The sequence below is a fragment of the Nelumbo lutea genome, chromosome 7 (assembly GCF_056320005.1).
Source record: "Nelumbo lutea isolate HS-2025 chromosome 7, American lotus-T2T, whole genome shotgun sequence".
NCBI classification, from domain to species: Eukaryota; Viridiplantae; Streptophyta; class Magnoliopsida; order Proteales; family Nelumbonaceae; genus Nelumbo; species Nelumbo lutea.
The window spans coordinates 21,550,644-21,556,938 of record NC_142690.1 but is presented as its reverse complement, the minus strand read 5'-3'; positions in this window follow the sequence as shown (position 1 = coordinate 21,556,938).

Genomic DNA, 6,295 nt, shown 5'->3' with positions numbered 1-6,295 from the left:
AAACATAAAATATGACAAACGGAAACAATAACTGAAAACAAAGAAATAATTAGACAAGAATGTGTTTCAGATCTAAAGTAGAAGACAATGACTTCATTAGTCTAGAATCTCAAATACCTCCCCAAAGTTTGGGGTATTGAAGTGGAATTTTCCCATTGTAATTTTATATTGTATCTATTAGTAAAGATAATTTGAATGTTGTGTTTTTATTATTATTTTTTGATATTTTTACTAAATTTTTATAAATTCAAGTTTCGTACAAGTGATTTCCCATTCAATTAATTTGTTCATAATATACAATATCACTCAATTTTTTAAGCCCCAATATCACTCAATTTTTTGGATTCAATTAATCTGTCATACCAAGAACTCCACAATTTCAAAGAATCTTCTCTGGATAGCCAGATAAGTGGGACTCGGGATTTTATCGCCCTCTTTTACGATTTTGACCAACACAAAGTCTCCTCTAATCGGTAATTTCATGATTTTGAGCTTACTGTTCTACACAACCTTGTGCAAAGTTGTATAATCCTTATGATTCATCATCCTTAATAGGTGGGTTGGACTATAGTCCATTATCAACCACAAGTAATGGCACTGCTATATGTTCATCATCAAGGGAATCAATTGACGCCAGATTGAAATAGGAATACATCCTTGTGGAAGACAACATTCCATGAGAAAATTGTGCATAACAAAGACAACCAAATACTCGTAAAGTGTCATATGAGGGAGCATAACCGTGTTACACTTCAACGGGTGACCTGTTAGAGAGCAATGGTGTAGGTGTACAGTTGATGAGAAAAGTTGTTGTAAGTAAGCATTCACCCCAAAATTTGAGAGGTAAATGGGCTTGGTATTGGAGAGCTTAAGCTACTTATAAGAGACGATGGTGCTTGCGTTTAGCCATATCATTTTGTTGTGGCATGTTTATGCAAGATTGCTATTGTAAGAAGAATTTCTATAATGGGTGAGTTAAAAATTCAAACCCATTATCTCTCCTGACCTGTTGGACATCATGGTGAAATTGTTTGACAACCATAGTATAGAAACCAATAAATAATTGAGTTGCTTGTGGTTTATTTACTATCATAAATATCCATCCGCTTCTTGTAAAATCATCTACTACTAATAAAATAATAATGAGCACCAGAAAACGATGAGGTTCTATAAGCCCCCCAAATGTCACAATGTATCAATTCAAATGGAGAGGAAGTGTGAATGTAACTATGGGGAAAGGGAAGCTGTGGCATTTTTGCTCGGTGACAAGCATCACAATAGTGTTTAGGACCAGCTATAGAGACTCTAGGAATATGGGCAAGATAGTCACGAGTAGCATGGCCAATTTATTGATGTCATTGAACGTAATTAGAGGAAGTAGTGGATGAATGTACCACAGTGGAAGGGTCTGATGTTGTGGTGGGAGAAAAGAAGTAATAGAGGCCTCCTCAAAGGTTACCCACACCAGTCAGCTTCTTCAAGGTTAGATCCTAAAGGACGTAACAGGTGGGGAAAATTGAACAACACAATGAAATTGTTGTGTTAGTTTGCTTACAAAGAGTAAATTATAATGAAATTCAGGGACATAGAGTGCATCGATAATGAAAGCATGGTCTATTAGTGGAATAATTCCTTGGCAAGAAACAGATAATGTTGCCATTTAGATGAACTAATCTTGCATGTGAGAAATGAGAATGAGATCAAACAATGTGATATGAAGCTTTGCTATCTAAAATCCAGTGAATGAGGGGAACTGTCTTAGCGAAAAGATTGGCAGAAGCATACAAAGATTCACAACTGGCTAAGAATAGAGAAAAGCTGGTTCTATTGTTGCAAATTGAGACCCATGACAGGAGAGATAATGGGGTTCGTTGGTGGAGGATTAGTGACGCAAGATTTTGCATATGAGTTATAATGATTGTCTGATTTTGAACGATGATTTTTGTCCCAATTGCTTGGATAGTCAACTAATTCATAGCATCATTCTTTCATGTAACCAGGCTTTTGGTAGTGATCACATAAGTATTTACTTCGGTTTGGTGGTGCTTTTGTCAAGAAGTATTTTTTGTGAAAATTTGCATTGCTTCTAAAGTCAGTAGTGATGGGAGAGACAAGGTTTGCTAGTGATGTTCTTCCTAAATGAAGAGTGCATAAGCTTGCTCAGGCTAGGTAGCAGATTAGATCCAAGGATGCTAGATCGAATCATGTTGAAAGAATCGTTGAGACCCATAAGGAATTGGTGGAGTCCCTCTGTTTCATGTTTTTCCATAAGAATCTTTATTGATCTACTACATTCACAGTCGTGAGTAGAGATCAGGAGGTTTATTCATCTCACAAACCTTTGATGTAGGGGATATTGTGGCCAGAGATATCTTTCTTTTAGTTCTAACCAGATTTCGGATGCTGATTCAATGAATGCAAAGCTCTGCTAAAGATCCTTCAATAGGGAGTTAATAATTCGAGAAATGATCATACTGTTCCAATTCAACCAAAATTCTTCATTTGGCGATGAACTTAGTGGTCGAGGAATCAAACCATCCATGATCTTGTATTTGTTCTTGGCCTAGAGAGTGTTTTTCACTGCACTCTATCAAGTGAAGAAATCATCTCTTGTGAGTGGGGGAGAAACAAAAATGGCTCCTGGATTGTTTCCAATTCATCAGAGGTTACCATTGTTGTTCCTCTCGTTGAAGAAGATGGCAATGCCATGAGCATTAGTTGTTGTAGAGTGCTAGTGGCGGAAAGAAAGAAATGGACTATACTATGTAAAATAGTACCGAATGTAAGAAAAAGGTGCCTTTTGTTTGAAGGTTTGAAGTGTATTTATACATACAAATGGCCAGCTCATTTAACCACGTGATTCTTGCCACGTTGGATAACCGGCTCTTTTCTATTACAACCAACCTATGTCTTGTCTAACATGGTTGACCTCTATTTGCACCATTCTAGTATTAAATCTTTACCCCAGTCCTCATTTAGAGAACACAATTTGATTTCTTGTCATGTCCTTGCTATATTAGATTCAACCCATAAGGCTCAGTTTGGAAGGAGTACAAATACAAATTTGTAGAGTGCAAAGCCTTGTATTTTACATTATTTTGTATGTATTTATACTGTATATATTTGTATTTGTACTCTTTCCAAACTTTTTGTTAAAACCATTGCTCATATGGCTAATTGGAGGCAAGGTCAAAACTATAATAAAGTGGGTCCTCCCTCCCCCCCCCCAAAAAAAAATAATAATAATAAAGAAAAGAATTAAAATGCAAAGTATCACTCTCTAAACGCTCCTCCAACTCCCAAAGTTAAAAAAAAAATTGTTTATTTTTCTTTAAAAAAGTTTGTAATAGATAGATCCAAACCTTCTGAGTCCATTTTTCTCAAAACCCTACCTCTTTTACTCCATATGTCATTTTCTTGTTTATCTCCCCCCCCCCCCAAAAAAAAAAATAATAAAATGCAAAGTATCACTCTCAAGCGCTTCTTTAAAAAGAAATTGTAATAGATCCAAACCTTCTCAGTTCATTTTTCTCAAAATCCTACCTTTTGTACTCCCTGTGTCATGAATTGGATGAAATCTGCTTTAATGCTCACAAGCCCGTATTCACACCATTGGCACAGGGCCTTGCAACTTTGCATTGAGAATCTCTCTCCATAAAAAAAGCATACAAGTACAGAGATATTCCTAATGCACAACTGTATTAGGCTGTGCGAACCCTATGAAAATGGTCTTGTGAGCATTGAAGCCAATCGTGACTTGGACTGTATATAGAAGAAATTTGTGGGAGTGGGGAAAGAAAAGAAAAGGAAAATACATAAATAAAGAAAAACAATAATGAAATGCTGGTTTAAAAATTAAATGAAGGCCATAACCTGCATAAGGTTTATACAGACTTGGCAGAAAATCACACAAGAACAAAGATAATAAGTCTTGTTCCAAATAAAGTTTCACCTAATTTACCAATACAAAGCCATTACTAATTTATTTTTTGGTGTATTCACCAGTCACACAAATTTTAATGTCATGGGTTATGCTTCTTAGTTTTACAAAAAAAAAAAAAAGAAAAAAAAAAAAGGAAGAGGAACCTCTCCGGTTTGGGAATTGGGAGGACTTCAGCTGCCTTCAACTTTGATTGGCCTTCATTACTCTTGAGCCATCAAATAAGAAACCATGGACAAAACTTCATTATTAGTGTAAAACAGAATATATAAATTCCCCATAAGAAAGTAATTAATTAAACCGAAGCAGCAGGAGATTACACAAACTGCAATGGCAAGCCCAGAAGAATTGGCCAATACGACATATGTACCTGTTATATATGCTACTGCTAGGGCCACCAGGGAATATGCAAAGCATATCAATTCAGTTTCCAAATTCCTTGTTTTCATCCAGAAATGAAGTTTTGAAGAATACCATCATTAAGAGAATGGATAAACAGAAAGCCAAAGCGTTAGTTATCATAAATGCCTTGAACGCTGCTTTCGCTGACAAAATAGCCATCCCCTTATCTGTGTACCCACCAGGGATGGTGACACCAGCTGCAAAGGTGACGGTGGTGATGGTTGTGGCTGCCAACAACACGATGCTTCTTCTTTCTTTCCATGCATCACAGAAAAGGAAAAGGAAACTCAGCTACTATTTCACCCTCTTCTTTTCGACATGGCAACATTAAGGAGTCATAAGTATCTACTTGATTTATAATTAAAGATAAATTTCTAAATAAGTGGCGTAATGTGTTACACTGTAACTAGCCCAACGTAGAACACAAATTTGTATGTAAGCCTTCCGCTAGGACAGGTGGACTGGGTTTTGGGTGCCTAAACCTGAGAGCTAGACATCAACCTGGGCTTGGTCAAATCCATCGTCAAAGCCTAAATTTGCCAACCAGTCCAACCCAAGTGAAGCTTAACACAACACAACAAGTTTAAAGGTATTATGGGTATATGCATCAAAAAAATAAAAAAGCAAAAGCTACCTTTCATTTGGACTTTGTATTCTAATTTTATAAGACTTAAGTGTGCAAGAAAATAATTTGTGCAAACATCATTATATGAAGCATGCATAAATATAAAAACAAGCACTTAATTAAAAAAAAAATACATAGAGAATGGTACGAAATTAATTACGAATAAGCATTTTTATAATAAAAAGGCCATTAGCTCATTACCCAGCGTTGGTTCAGCCAACCACGCTTTTAGGAGGGGTGGATTGGATGCAACCTTAACAACTTTTTTTTTTTTTTATGGCACCATATCACTGCTCTCAGGCTCAAACTATATTCCCAAATTACCATACTTGTCATATGGCACATGGGAGAGGTGTACTATAATTTTTACCTTTTAACGTACGAATTCCTTCTTGTTGATAATTAAAAGACTTCCTTAGTAATAAAAAACAAAAAGAACCAAGACAAATAGTGAGGAAAAACAAAGCCATCATAAAGGGGGGCATTCTTTTTTTTTTTGGATTTTGAGAGGGGGAAAGTTGGTTAATGGGATTTTGGTTCCCATTGACCAAGAATCCCATGTTCATTTTTCAGATTTAGGTGGGGGCCACGGAAAGTTTATTTTCTAAGTGGGTAAATAACTTTTGGATCTAGGGAAAAAGTTGCTAACACTTGGATGGAATAAAAATGCCCCTTTTAATAATGGATTTTTATGTCTAAAATGGTCATTACTTATTTACCTAGGAAATAAAAGAACATGGGTAAATGCACTTACCCATTTAAGTGTTTCCTAGGAAAAACTTACCCAAGTAATTGTTTTTACCCGGGTAAGAAACTTACCGAAAAGTGAATCAGTCCAAAAAGACAATACAAGAATAGAATTACAGGGGATGAAACAACCTACCAAAAGCCCTCCATGGGCTAGCCGCAGTGTGCAGAACTCATCTTGGAGGTTTAATCCATCAGTTGTAAGAGCCTTTGGGATACGAGTTTTCCCCTTGCAACCTTTCATGTAGCATTGCCTCGTAATGCTTTGGTTTCTTTGGGTAACGCCTATGCCATGCACGGTTGAGAATATCACTATTAGATGATATGTTGAGACCAAGGCATGTAATGTTGGCTGGCCGATGATAACATTGTATGGTGATTGAACCTGCACAATGAATAAATCAACCATAAAGGTCTTTGTCCTCAATCCATTGCCTATGGTCATCAGTAGAGTGATTTTTCCCTCCGATATCAAAGAGCCCTCGGAGAACCCTACCAGAGGGGTGTTCATGGACTGCAATCTTTCTTTTACAATCTCCATCTTCTAGAATGCCGCTTCAAAGATGATGTTAGCCGAGCTC